Raw genomic sequence first — 15,242 nt, 5'->3', positions numbered from 1 at the left:
CCAATGGCACCAGGAGGCAATGACGGCCTCACAGAACTTTATGGATGTGATGAAAGGCAAGCAGCTACCCGTTGTAGAGCAGCTGAACAGAGCACTCCACGCGCAAGTTGAAAGGAACCGTGAGAAACTATTTCCAATAGTTTCCACCATTGTCTTTTGCGCGACGCATGACTTGCCAATTCGCGGCAAGCAGTCCGATAGTGGAGTCTTCAATGATCTGCTTGACTTTCGTGTAGAAGCTGGAGATACTCTACTTCAGGAGCACTTCGCTTCTTCTGCTGGCAATGCCAAGTACACTTCTGTCCGCGTCCAGAACGAGATCATCACAATCTGTGGCGACATCCTGAAAGAGCAGATAGTTACCGAAGCTAACAAAGCGTTTGCTTTTTCCGTTCTTGCTGACGAAACTGCAGATATTTCAGGAAAAGAGCAGATGTCTATAGGCGTTCGCTTTATTGACAAGGCGGGAGCCGAAGTGTGCGTTCGAGAGCAGTTTTTGGGATTTGTAGAGCTGGAGCAATTAAACTCCGCTTGCATCGCCGCGGCAATCTTGAAGTTTTTGACGAATGTCGGGCTGATTCTTTCGAACCTCGTTGGACAGGGGTACGATGGATGCTCTACAATGGCTGGAAAAGAAGCTGGAGTGAACAAAATTATACAAAAACAGTTCCCGAAGGCACTATTTTTCCACTGTGCAAGTCACAAACTAAATCTCGTCATCAACGATCTGAACGACGTCTCTGAAATTCGAAACACAATTGGCATAATCAAACAAACCATAAACTTCTTCCGCGAGAGCGTACTCCGGAGAAAATTGGTGCCGAACATTCCGATGCTTTGTGAGACAAGATGGTCTGCAAAATATAAGTCTATTAGGATCTTCTCTCAGCATTACGTGGCCATAGTCGAAGCACTCGAGGAGCTCGCGTCCACGGAATCATGCTCGAACGCTGCAACTAGACAACGAGCTCACATCCTCTACTGCGCAACAACAAGCTCATCTTTCATCGTCTGCTTGCATATTGTAGCGAAGTACAGCGCTCGGCTCGAACCAGTTACGAACATTCTGCAAGGTGTATCCATGGACTTCCATTCTGTGCATGACCACATCACTGAGCTGCAACGTATTTTTCGCGGCCACCGGACGAACGCTGTAGAGGAGTTCTCTAACATTATGAATTCAGCAAGGGAGGCAGCCAATCACTTAAATGTGGTGATATCTGTGCCAAGACAAGTCTCTCGTCAGGCCCACCGAGACAACTACGGGATTCAGTCGCCGGAGGAATACTACCGTGTGGCAATATATGTGCCGTACTTGGACTCCCTCACTGCTTCTTTAGCTCGGCGCTTTTCTGAAAGCAATGAGAGGAGCTTCAAACTTCTCCAGCTGCATCCATCAAAAATGAAGCACTTGAGCCGTGTTGAGTTCGCTGTTCTCGCCGAAGAACTCCAGTGCTTTTACGGCATCGACAACTTCAAGGAAGAGGCCATCTCTTGGTACGAGATGTGGTGCAACAAAACTGGGGACCCATCAGAAATAACTTACTGCGAGCTTCTACATCAGGCCAAGACATTCTTCCCTGGTGTTGCAAAAGCCATTGAGGTGGCTCTGGCTTTGCCAGTTACTACCTGCACGGTCGAACGCTCCTTCAGTACAATGAGGAGAGTGAAAACGTGGCTACGCTCAACGATGACAAACGACAGACTGGACGGCCTTTGTATGATGAGTGTGCACCGAGAGCGTGTAATGAAGCACAGGAATGAATTTATCACCCGTGTCATCACGCAATTCGCCCAGAAAAATCCGAGGCGTCTACAGTTGCTGTTTACTGACTGACTGTCGTTACGTGTTTGTGAACATATTGTGCTGTGTGCTGGTCATCAATCCGGGTGTGTCGAGAACCCGTATGCAGCAAGACTGAGCACTCTTCTCCACGAAGTGATAGTATCTTTTTGCATTTTTATTAATTTTAATTGTTTCTTCGTTGATAAACTCCAATGTATCTCTCCTAGCCACGCTTTAATTTGCTGTTTGTAATTTTTCTTTCATGTGTGTATTTTACTTATTTATTTTATTTATTTATAAATAAATAAATTTACTCCGCAAATAGTGCCTTTTTGCTACGAACATAACCCCCCCCCCCCTCCGGCGCCAACAGCCAATGGGGCCCCCCCCTGCAAAAAATTCTGCGGACGCCCTTGGGGTGTGCTATATATTACAGCTGCGAGAAAAGTTCGACGTACCAATACAAAGACCATAAAAGTGAAGAAAATATCTTGCGCAGACCCCTTAAAGTACGAGCACTTCGTCTTCGAGCTGTAGGTTGCTGACACGCGCTTTACCCACGCACTATAGTGGAGCAAATGTGCAGTTATAGCAGTTTGTATGCTTTCATCCCCCATTCACAAAGCAGTTGACAGCTAGTTACCATATAATGGCCTGGAACTGGCTGACGGTGGTGCTCTTCTCTGTTCCCGGCGCATCTGAGGGGTCGACTTTCTCGTGCTAAATATCTCCTCGCACGAGCAAATGCCGACAGGCCACTGTAAGGCTGATCCCGCCTGTATTCACACCGTGAACGCGCCGATAGAATCAGCTGCGATTCGCAGCCCTGGTGAACGGGCTGAGCACCGCGGAAGAGGAGGCATTTGCACGCAAAAGCAGAAAAGGATCCGATTGCAGCTCGGGGCACGCCCGTCTTGAAGCGCGCGCGGCTGCAGAGTGGTTCATAAACATGGCCGCCGCAGTAGCAAGCCTGACGACGGGACCAAACGTGCAAGCAGTACAGAGTTACTTTTAGCGCGAAAGCGCTACTTCAGTAGCAAAGCTGGAAAACCCGAGGTATGTGTGAAGCCTCAACCTTTGACGGAGCGCCAGCGGTGGAGGCCTTGCACAGCTGCTCCGTCAATGATAGCGGCCGATAAAGCCCAAGAAGTACTTTGATTTGGGCTAGTTGGTTCATATCTTGAAAGTAGTTCGGACGGCGCGAAAACAACAAAGACAAAGGAGACACGAACACAACAGGCGCCCGTCCTGTTGTGTTCGTGTCTCCTTTGTCTTTGTTGTTTTCGCGCCGTCCGAACTACTTTCACGATAAAGCCCCACCTCGATGGACACTTCCGAGGCGTACACGCGAAGCGCCTACGCGCACGGGCGTACGCTGGAGCCTGTCTGCGCATGCGCAAGGCGCGACGCGCGAGCAGGCGCGTGCGGGGCGCAGATATCTGTGCATGTCAGATATCGGCGCCTGCTGATCAATTCGCGCTACAAGGGACATACACACGGAGACACAAACGGACGAAGCGCATCGCCCGTCCGTTTGTGTCTCCGTGTGTATGTCCCTTGTAGCGCGAATTGATCAGTATGAAGCACCAACTAGCCCCTGCTCTTGCATTGTTATCGGCGCCTGCGCACGGGCGCTCGCGCGCGCGTCGGAAGCCGGGTTTGGTTTACAACAATGGGAGGACCGCGGGAGTCTCTGTGACTCTTTTATTCATGGCTTGAGCCTCTTTCGGGTTCCCCGAACTTTTCTTCGCGGTTTAATTGGTCCTTTCAGCGCCCCCCAACCCCTTTTCTTCACGGCTTGACATTTTTTCAGTCGGCTCGCGAGGGGGAGCGAGCCAGCACCATGGACATAATCAAATCATAATCAAATGTGATGGTATCCATCCGGATGTCGATGCAGGCACAGTCGCTCTTTCTGAGGCCCTAGGGTTTAAAGATAACAATGGTCATGTAAATAAATCTGCAGTGGAAGTCAGCAAAAAGCGATTGGAGGATTGGTGGCTGAAAAGCAGAGATGTGGCATAAGGTTAGAATAGTAGGAAACCGTAGGCAAAGGTGATGGAGAATCTTAATGAGAATTGCCAACACAGTAAACAAAAAAAATAATAAATAAAGAAAAGCTGAGCATGGTGGCAATTGCCACCACCCCGTTTCAAAGGGGGCGCTCCTATCCGTCCGTCCGTCCGTCCGTCCGTCCGTCCGTCCGTCCGTCCGTCCGTCCGTCCGTCCGTCCGTCCGCCTGCCTGCCTGCCTGCCTGCCTGCCTGCCTGCCTGCCTGCCTGCCTGCCTGCCTGCCTGCCTGCCTGCCTGCCTGCCTGCAAGGGCGTCCGCAGAATTTTTTGCAGGGGGGGGCCCCATTGGTTCTGGCGCCGGAGGGGGGGGGGTATGTTCGTAGCAAAAAGGCACTATTTGCGGAGAAAATTTATTTATTTATATATAAATAAAATAAATAAGTAAAATACACACATGAAAGAAAAAATACAAACAGCAAATTAAAGCGAGGCTAGGAGAGATACATTGGAGTTTATCAACGAAGAAACAATTAAAATTAATAAAAATGCAAAAAGATACTATCACTTCGTGGAGAAGAGTGCTCAGTCTTGCTGCATACGGGTTCTCATCACATCCATAAAGTTCTGTGAGGCCGTCATTGCCTCCTGGTGCCATTGGGATTTTACATGATCCCTGCACGTGCATTTTTCTGTAGTTACTGAAAGCGCGCACGATAAAACTACCTTGAGTACCCTGGTGAACACGCGGAGGAAAAATGACGCAAAAACGACAAAAGGCGCCTTTCGCTGTCGCTGAGTACGCAAGCCAGGGGGCGTAATCTCCCAGCCATTGATGTCGAAAAGGCCTCTTTCCAGGTGTTACATCCGTCTTAAAATCATATGTGACATTTGGCGACCATGGCTTAGTAAGAAGACGTAACTTCAAAAAGTCCGGTATGCCAGTGAGTTTAGCTTTGCCTAGAAACTCTCCTAAGTCATATTCTTGAGGCAAGTTATTTGTTTTCTTGATGTTGTCTCCGGACTTCAATCCCAAGCAAGGAGAAAGGGAATCGTCTCGGCTTACTGCGTGACCGGAGCTTGCTGGTGGAGTTACTTCCATGGAGACGACGACGTCGGCTACTGTCCGGTGATGAAAGGTTGCATCGCTCTGGTCAAATCCGGACTTAAATCCCAAGAAAGGAGAAATGGAATCATCTCGGCCTGCTGCATCACCTGAACTCACTGTTGACAGAGTCCCTTCCATGGAGTCGACGACATCAGCTACTGTGCGGTGATAAAAGCTTGCATCACTCTGTTCAAATGCTACACCGTTGTCACATGTCACACCAGAATCTGGAGGGGCGCATTTGGATAATGCTTCGTCAGACAACCGCTGACGCTTGAAGAAGCGTCGAATGTCCATCATTCGGGACCGCGCGAGACAAAGCTGGCTATGGAGTTCCTCGGGGTTGGTAGTATTAAAAATATATACACATTGATTGGAAAAACGGTTGAATGCGTACGTTGAAAACAAAAAATGACTATATATACAACGAAAACTTATTTACAAGATAAATGCACGCTCGCAGCTTCATACACCTCGCTCCATCTTGCTCGCGCAACCGCACAGTCGAGTATTTGCACACACACTACTCGCCGCTCGTCGTTTTCTCGTCCGCTGTCTTGGTTGTTCTCAGCTTCGTTGACAACCGGCCACTAAAAACACCGAAGCACAAACACAGAGGCGCGCACACGCAAGGAACGCCGCGCGACTTCCGAGGGGAAGGGACACTCGCCACTCCGGTCGGAAAATTTGTTTTGTGTGTTTTTATGGGGTTCAGAGCCCCAAAACGACTCAGGCTATGAGGGACGGATTAGTACAGAGTTCCGGATAATGTCGACCACCTGGGTCTCTTTACCATGCACTGACATCGCACAGTACATGGGCGCTGTTGGGATTTGAGGCCCAGCCAGAGGTGACAGGCGAGCCAGGCAGGCGCCATCGGGCTGCCTTGACCAAAGGCGCTGGTTTCCGGAGAAGACGCAAGGAACGCTGGTGTGGGGGCGCCTCTGGAGACTGCGTCGCCGTGAACAAAAGCAGCTAATCCCCTTTGCCGAAGATTCTGAAAGCGGCGTTTGTACCGAACTGCTCTCTCCCGTGAATCGGAGGAGACAGCGAGCGGCGGCGGCGCCAACTCATCGCCCGCTTGCCCTTGAGCAGCCCGACAAAGCGGGGATGGACACGGCTGATTTGTCCCTCCCTCCTGAAGAATTCATCGGTGGCCGGGGTGTGCACTGTCTGCCTCCGTGTCGCTATCTCTCTAGAGATCAAAGAAACAGGCACACATCTCAAGACAGCTCGAAACACATGCTCGCCGGTGCCGCTGTATGTCTGCAACGACGCGTCCCCGGACGCGGCACTTCGCAGATGTGACCCAAAGCGTGGAAGCGGAGCCGCTTTTACTCTTTTGGCTGAGCGCACCGCCGCCCCTGACGTGCGGCCATCACTCACGGTTCGAGTGAGTGATTTTCCAGGGGGGTGCAGCCGCCCCCCCTTGCCCCCCCCTCCGGACGCCCATGTCTGTCTGTCTGTCTGTCTGTCTGTCTGTCTGTCTGTCTGTCTGTCTGTCTGTCTGTCTGTCTGTCTGTCTGCCTGTCTGTCTGTCTGTCTGTCTGTCTGTCTGTCTGTCTGTCTGTCTGTCTGTCTGTCTGTCTGTCTGTCTGTCTGTCTGTCTGTCTGTCTGTCTGTCTGTCTGTCTGTCTGTCTGTCTGTCTGTCTGTCTGTCTGTCTGTCTGTCTGTCTGTCTGTCTGTCTGTCTGTCTGTCTGTCTGTCTGTCTGTCTGTCTGTCTGTCTGTCTGTCTGTCTGTCTGTCTGTCTGTCTGTCTGTCTGTCTGTCTGTCTGTCTGTCTGTCTGTCTGTCTGTCTGTCTGTCTGTCTGTCTGTCTGTCTGTCTGTCTGTCTGTCTGTCTGTCTGTCTGTCTGTCTGTCTGTCTGTCTGTCTGTCTGTCTGTCTGTCTGTCTGTCTGTCTGTCTGTCTGTCTGTCTGTCTGTCTGTCTGTCTGTCTGTCTGTCTGTCTGTCTGTCTGTCTGTCTGTCTGTCTGTCTGTCTGTCTGTCTGTCTGTCTGTCTGTCTGTCTGTCTGTCTGTCTGTCTGTCTGTCTGTCTGTCTGTCTGTCTGTCTGTCTGTCTGTCTGTCTGTCTGTCTGTCTGTCTGTCTGTCTGTCTGTCTGTCTGTCTGTCTGTCTGTCTGTCTGTCTGTCTGTCTGTCTGTCTGTCTGTCTGTCTGTCTGTCTGTCTGTCTGTCTGTCTGTCTGTCTGTCTGTCTGTCTGTCTGTCTGTCTGTCTGTCTGTCTGTCTGTCTGTCTGTCTGTCTGTCTGTCTGTCTGTCTGTCTGTCTGTCTGTCTGTCTGTCTGTCTGTCTGTCTGTCTGTCTGTCTGTCTGTCTGTCTGTCTGTCTGTCTGTCTGTCTGTCTGTCTGTCTGTCTGTCTGTCTGTCTGTCTGTCTGTCTGTCTGTCTGTCTGTCTGTCTGTCTGTCTGTCTGTCTGTCTGTCTGTCTGTCTGTCTGTCTGTCTGTCTGTCTGTCTGTCTGTCTGTCTGTCTGTCTGTCTGTCTGTCTGTCTGTCTGTCTGTCTGTCTGTCTGTCTGTCTGTCTGTCTGTCTGTCTGTCTGTCTGTCTGTCTGTCTGTCTGTCTGTCTGTCTGTCTGTCTGTCTGTCTGTCTGTCTGTCTGTCTGTCTGTCTGTCTGTCTGTCTGTCTGTCTGTCTGTCTGTCTGTCTGTCTGTCTGTCTGTCTGTCTGTCTGTCTGTCTGTCTGTCTGTCTGTCTGTCTGTCTGTCTGTCTGTCTGTCTGTCTGTCTGTCTGTCTGTCTGTCTGTCTGTCTGTCTGTCTGTCTGTCTGTCTGTCTGTCTGTCTGTCTGTCTGTCTGTCTGTCTGTCTGTCTGTCTGTCTGTCTGTCTGTCTGTCTGTCTGTCTGTCTGTCTGTCTGTCTGTCTGTCTGTCTGTCTGTCTGTCTGTCTGTCTGTCTGTCTGTCTGTCTGTCTGTCTGTCTGTCTGTCTGTCTGTCTGTCTGTCTGTCTGTCTGTCTGTCTGTCTGTCTGTCTGTCTGTCTGTCTGTCTGTCTGTCTGTCTGTCTGTCTGTCTGTCTGTCTGTCTGTCTGTCTGTCTGTCTGTCTGTCTGTCTGTCTGTCTGTCTGTCTGTCTGTCTGTCTGTCTGTCTGTCTGTCTGTCTGTCTGTCTGTCTGTCTGTCTGTCTGTCTGTCTGTCTGTCTGTCTGTCTGTCTGTCTGTCTGTCTGTCTGTCTGTCTGTCTGTCTGTCTGTCTGTCTGTCTGTCTGTCTGTCTGTCTGTCTGTCTGTCTGTCTGTCTGTCTGTCTGTCTGTCTGTCTGTCTGTCTGTCTGTCTGTCTGTCTGTCTGTCTGTCTGTCTGTCTGTCTGTCTGTCTGTCTGTCTGTCTGTCTGTCTGTCTGTCTGTCTGTCTGTCTGTCTGTCTGTCTGTCTGTCTGTCTGTCTGTCTGTCTGTCTGTCTGTCTGTCTGTCTGTCTGTCTGTCTGTCTGTCTGTCTGTCTGTCTGTCTGTCTATCTATCTATCTATCTATCTATCTATCTATCTATCTATCTATCTATCTATCTATCTATCTATCTATCTATCTATCTATCTATCTATCTATCTATCTATCTATCTATCTATCTATCTATCTATCTATCTATCTATCTATCTATCTATCTATCTATCTATCTATCTATCTATCTATCTATCTATCTATCTATCTATCTATCTATCTATCTATCTATCTATCTATCTATCTATCTATCTATCTATCTATCTATCTATCTATCTATCTATCTATCTATCTATCTATCTATCTATCTATCTATCTATCTATCTATCTATCTATCTATCTATCTATCTATCTATCTATCTATCTATCTATCTATCTATCTATCTATCTATCTATCTATCTATCTATCTATCTATCTATCTATCTATCTATCTATCTATCTATCTATCTATCTATCTATCTATCTATCTATCTATCTATCTATCTATCTATCTATCTATCTATCTATCTATCTATCTATCTATCTATCTATCTATCTATCTATCTATCTATCTATCTATCTATCTATCTATCTATCTATCTATCTATCTATCTATCTATCTATCTATCTATCTATCTATCTATCTATCTATCTATCTATCTATCTATCTATCTATCTATCTATCTATCTATCTATCTATCTATCTATCTATCTATCTATCTATCTATCTATCTATCTATCTATCTATCTATCTATCTATCTATCTATCTATCTATCTATCTATCTATCTATCTATCTATCTATCTATCTATCTATCTATCTATCTATCTATCTATCTATCTATCTATCTATCTATCTATCTATCTATCTATCTATCTATCTATCTATCTATCTATCTATCTATCTATCTATCTATCTATCTATCTATCTATCTATCTATCTATCTATCTATCTATCTATCTATCTATCTATCTATCTATCTATCTATCTATCTATCTATCTATCTATCTATCTATCTATCTATCTATCTATCTATCTATCTATCTATCTATCTATCTATCTATCTATCTATCTATCTATCTATCTATCTATCTATCTATCTATCTATCTATCTATCTATCTATCTATCTATCTATCTATCTATCTATCTATCTATCTATCTATCTATCTATCTATCTATCTATCTATCTATCTATCTATCTATCTATCTATCTATCTATCTATCTATCTATCTATCTATCTATCTATCTATCTATCTATCTATCTATCTATCTATCTATCTATCTATCTATCTATCTATCTATCTATCTATCTATCTATCTATCTATCTATCTATCTATCTATCTATCTATCTATCTATCTATCTATCTATCTATCTATCTATCTATCTATCTATCTATCTATCTATCTATCTATCTATCTATCTATCTATCTATCTATCTATCTATCTATCTATCTATCTATCTATCTATCTATCTATCTATCTATCTATCTATCTATCTATCTATCTATCTATCTATCTATCTATCTATCTATCTATCTATCTATCTATCTATCTATCTATCTATCTATCTATCTATCTATCTATCTATCTATCTATCTATCTATCTATCTATCTATCTATCTATCTATCTATCTATCTATCTATCTATCTATCTATCTATCTATCTATCTATCTATCTATCTATCTATCTATCTATCTATCTATCTATCTATCTATCTATCTATCTATCTATCTATCTATCTATCTATCTATCTATCTATCTATCTATCTATCTATCTATCTATCTATCTATCTATCTATCTATCTATCTATCTATCTATCTATCTATCTATCTATCTATCTATCTATCTATCTATCTATCTATCTATCTATCTATCTATCTATCTATCTATCTATCTATCTATCTATCTATCTATCTATCTATCTATCTATCTATCTATCTATCTATCTATCTATCTATCTGTTGTTGTGCGGGTATAGAGTTTTGAAGGTTTTTTTCTAGTCTCTATAGTGCGGGCGTCACTGCTGCGTGCCTGCGTTCGCGCGGCTTTCATCGCCGTGCAATGTCTGGAAGTTGTGTTCCTCAGTGCTCCAACCATGCAAGAAATTGTTAGAGGATGTTCCATTTTCGAACTGATCTGAAAAGGAGGCTTCTGTGGCTGGTCGGGATCAAGTGTGACAAGTGGCAACCGACGAACTCCTCATGTGTCTGTAGTGTAAGTGCCGCATGTTGGTTCACTGCTGTTTTGAAGCGAAAAGCTTCACTAGGCTCGTCAACACCGCGCTTCGCGTGGGCCACCCCTGGGCGCCGCCCCGGCGCGCCCCTCCTCTACGCGACTCCATTCCTAAATATGAACAAGAGCGAAGAACGGGAAATAAACACCATAATTAAGAGATGCACGAAGTGCGCTCTAGGGCTCCCCATAACTGCTTCTAACGACATTCTAGAGAAAATGGGGTTGCATAATGAGTGGAAAGAGCTTTCTGAGGCGGTCAGGATATCCCAGAGGGAGCGACTCGCAGGAACGACGGCAGGTAGACAAATCCTCGACTGGGTAAACCTACTAGCGCCCGGGGAAGGCGAAAGTGTCAGGGAAAGCATAGATCGAGAAATCAGAAAGCATCTATACGTCTGCCCCATACCGAAGAACATGCACCCCGTACACGACGAGGGGAGGAGGAAGAGCAGAGCTAAGCACCTCGCTAACAAATTGGACATGCTCCCGCCGGGATCGGTCGCCTACACCGATGCAGCGATCGTGAAAGAAGGCGACGTAACCTCAGTCGCCCTATTAGACACCGGCATCGCCATAGGAATCGAAAGAAACCGAGATCTGCCGCCGGTAGAGGCGGAGGAGATTGCAATAGCCATTGCCATTGCACGACCAGGCGTGAAACACGTCGTCAGCGATAGCAAAGCGGCGGTTAGGAATTTTAGCAAGGATAGAGTCTGCAATCGTGCTGCCAAAATTCTGAACGAGTCGTCTCTCGCCGAAAGCGTGACTATAATCTGGACCCCAGCACACGCCGGTCTCGCCGGCAACGAGGCTGCCCATATGCTCGCCCGCTCCTCATTACCTCGGGGTGCTGCGGACGCCTCCACAACATCATCTAAAAGCAAAGAAAGTATTGGTACGTTTAGGGATGTAACCGAAAATCTAAAGAAAGACCGGAGGATATATCCACCACCGGATAGATCCCTGAGTAAAAAGGAGTCGTACGACTGGAGAAGACTCCAAGCTCGAAATTTCTTCTCGCCCCTGTGGAGGAGTTGGACGGGTGCCAGAGGGCGGAAGAGGGACGGTGCAGAAACCGAAATTCGTAAATTTTGCGGCCACGTGGCAACATTAGATCACATAATTTGGAGATGCGTTCGTGCCCCAGGGCACAACGCGATTACAACTAGCGATGAATGGGAGACCACGCTGAGAAGCTCCGACCAAAAACCTCAGCGCTTCGCCGTCCGCCTGGCGGCCGAGGCTGAAGACCTCTTCTTCTAGACGGGATCGGACGTCCTCCGGCCGCGGTGCGACAGACTGCCTCCCCGGACGCCTGCGTGCGGACCCGGAGGTGGCTGCCGCGCCATATTCGGCGGAAATAAATGTTCTTCCTCCTCCTCCTCCTCCTAGGGCATGGAGGAAGAAAAAACTCCATACCCTAGGGCCTCCGGAAGAGTGACTGTGCCTGCATCGACATCCGGATGGATACCATCACATTTGAGTATGAGGTGTTCAATTGTTTTCACAGATCTACCACACACTGCACATGTGTCATCTTCTTCGTTAAATTCCTTTTTGTAGCTGCGCGTTCTAAGACACCCTGACCTAGTTTCAAAAAGTAGGGCACTGCCTCTTGAGTTATCATAGAAAAATTCTTTACTGATCTGCCTTTTCCAGTATCGATATAGTTCTACACTTTGTTTCTTTTCCATTGAATTAATCAAATTTTTAACTTCCGCGTTTTTAACCTGTCGTTTAATGCTCTTTTTTCTCCGTCCTCATGACCTGCATACTTACTGGTTAGTTTTCTAGTTCTTTTCCGCCACTGTGAGTCAACGCTCTTTCTGTATAAATATTTAAATACCTTAACTGCCCACCTGCTATCGTCCAATTTCCTCAGCCGTTCTTCATATAATATTTTACTCTTAGCTTCCCGTGCTTCGAACGATGCCCAGCCCATATCCCCTTGTACTGCCTCGTTTGTGGTTTTGCAGTGGGCACCTAGTGCTAATCTTCCAACAGCTCTCTGATTTACGTCTAATCTCGACTGAACTTCTGCCCTTAAGCAGAGGACCACATTGCCGAAAGTAATTCCCGACACCATTATTCCTTTCCAAATACCTCTTAGTACTTCATATTTGTTGTACCCCCATAATGCCCTATGTTTCATTATCCTGGCGTCTCTTCGTCCTTTTGCCCTAAGAGACTGTTCATGTTTTTCCGTGTATATCTGCCCTTCGTTTAGCCATATTCCGAGGTATTTGTATTCGGCCACTTTGGGTATTTCGTGGCCTTGTACGGTAAGCACCTGATCAGTTGTATCGTTGAAAATCATCACACCTGATTTAGTTGCGTTAAAACTGAATCCTAGAGCGTCTCCTTCGTCTCCACAACAATTCACCAAAGTTTGTAAATCTTCCTGGCTGTCTGCTAACAGTACAATACCGTCCGCATACATTAAATCCGGGAGTCGCTGCTCAACTACATTTCCGCCTAATCTGTACGACAGATTATAACCTAGATTACTTTCTTCTAGCCTTCTTTCCATATTTATCGCATAAAGCATGAACAGCAGCGGTGATAGAGGACAGCCTTGCCTTAATCATTTGTGCACCCCCACAGTTGTGGTACTTTTTTTCCCTTCCCATGTAATTTCAACTTCATTATCTCGGTAGATTTCCTGTAGAAAATCAATTACCTAATGACCGATACCTAAATCTTTTAATATGCTCCACAGGAGTTCCCTGTTCACGTTATCGTATGCACCGCTAGATATGCGAAATGCGCAGCGTCATCTCTCGGCACTCCGAGAACTAAGTCCTCCATGTTGGTTCGGTGCAGAAAACGAAACCACGGTCCAGCGTTGGGTTAAAACTGCCGCGCTTCGTTTGAAAAGTGAAATGCCGATCAACTCTTGCGCTGCGCTGTTCACTATGCAAAGACACTGCAATGCGTGCTAGAACCAGGAGCGTTCCAGCTTTTCGCTTTTCTATTTTTTTTACTCTGTCCCCACGTTCACCAAATGCCATGCGATCGAGGTCAGCACGACGATCCGTGCACAGGTTTCGCTTTCTGCGCTGATTTTTCAGAAAACTTTCTAGGTGATTTGCGTTTAAATTTAGATAGGGACCACAGTCTTTGTTATCTATAACCAAAATTAGAAGCCGATTTCGTAAATTTGTTAACTCTCCGATAGCACACAGTCGGTCGCACGCGTACATATGTAGACGCAACTTGAACAACGCATAGAGAAGGCAAATTTTTTAACCGGCCTACGCCCATGTTACTCAAGCGTGTATTCCAGTCGCGAAGAAGCGCGTTCATTAACGCGCAGGCAAATCGTGGCGATGGGCACTCAGTGCGCTCCGTCTACAAACTTCGATAACTCGTGCCATGGCGAACTAAGTGCACTCGAAGAACCACACGCCGATTACTGCTTAGTCTGCTACGCCTTCAGTTCTGAAAAAAATTTGTTTCAATTTGTTTAATTGAATGTTTCAATTTGTTTAATTGAATGTTTCAATTGGTTTAATTTGTTTCAACAGCTATTACATTCATGTGTGTTTCTTAGGGGAAGTCTATCAACAGCCCGAAAAAGGCACTTCTGTACAGAGCATTTGCAGATAGCCATGCCGACGAGATCTTCACTAATGCGGTTCGAAAAGCTTTTGTGCTCTTGGCGCGCGCATGATTTTTATCTTCTTCCTGGGCAGAATTTAAGCTATAAAGGCCAATCCCGTTTTTAACTGGACTGCGTATTTTTTTTTTTAAATCAAGGTTTCAAACTAAAAAAAAAAGTGCAGTTTATCGTCCTGGAAGTTGTGCTGAAAGACGACCCGACCGAGATCATTGCCCATCTCAGGTTTACTGTTTCGTGAGCTCATTGAATCACGACTGGTGTTATTGGCACACATATGAGACTCCATTACTTTCTTAAAGGGTTAGGACACAAAATACCGAACGCCAAAAAAAAAAAACGATATGATTTGTTTCATGGGCTTAAGGAGATGTCTTCTAGCAACTTTCAGTCGCAGGTGTTGAGCGGAACATAATTTAATATGATTTTGAATGTTTTCCAAGGAGCCGCTCGGCATATAAACCCACACCGAGTGACATCAAGGTGCACTTGCCCCAATTATTGTGACGTCACCGAACCCAGCGGCTGTTCACAGAAACAACCAGTGCTTGTAGGCGACGCCGACGTTAAGAGCCGCTTAAGAGCCGCGCTCTGAAAACGGACACCCCAAAACTCAATGTCTGCGCCCCTTTAACAAAGTTTCCTCTTTGATCTACGTGTGCAGACACCATGAGCGGACATTGCTGCCGAGACCTGGGCATTAATTTCACACAGGAAGAAACCTAGCGCAGAAGTGAAAGTGCTACACTGCATTTACGCGAACAGCACTGGTGCTACAGTAATTCCTTACAGTACGGAAGCTATATAACGTGTTTGTGATAGCAACAAAAGGGGTCTTTCCGCCCACATGAAACAAATACGCCGTGGTGGCTCAGTGGTTACGGCGCTCGGCTGCTGACCCGAAAAACGCGGGTTCGATCCCGGCCGCGGCGGCTGAATTTCTTGAAGGCGAAATTCTGGAGACCCGTGTGCTGTGCGATGTCAGTGCACGTTAAAGAACCCAAGGTGGTCGAAATTTCCGGAGCCCTTCACTACGGCGTCTCTCATAGCCTCGGTCGCTTTGG

This window comes from Amblyomma mixtum, chromosome 5, assembly GCF_055824585.1.
Source record: "Amblyomma mixtum isolate Tamu chromosome 5, ASM5582458v1, whole genome shotgun sequence".
NCBI classification, from domain to species: Eukaryota; Metazoa; Arthropoda; class Arachnida; order Ixodida; family Ixodidae; genus Amblyomma; species Amblyomma mixtum.
This window is presented reverse-complemented; position numbering follows the sequence as displayed.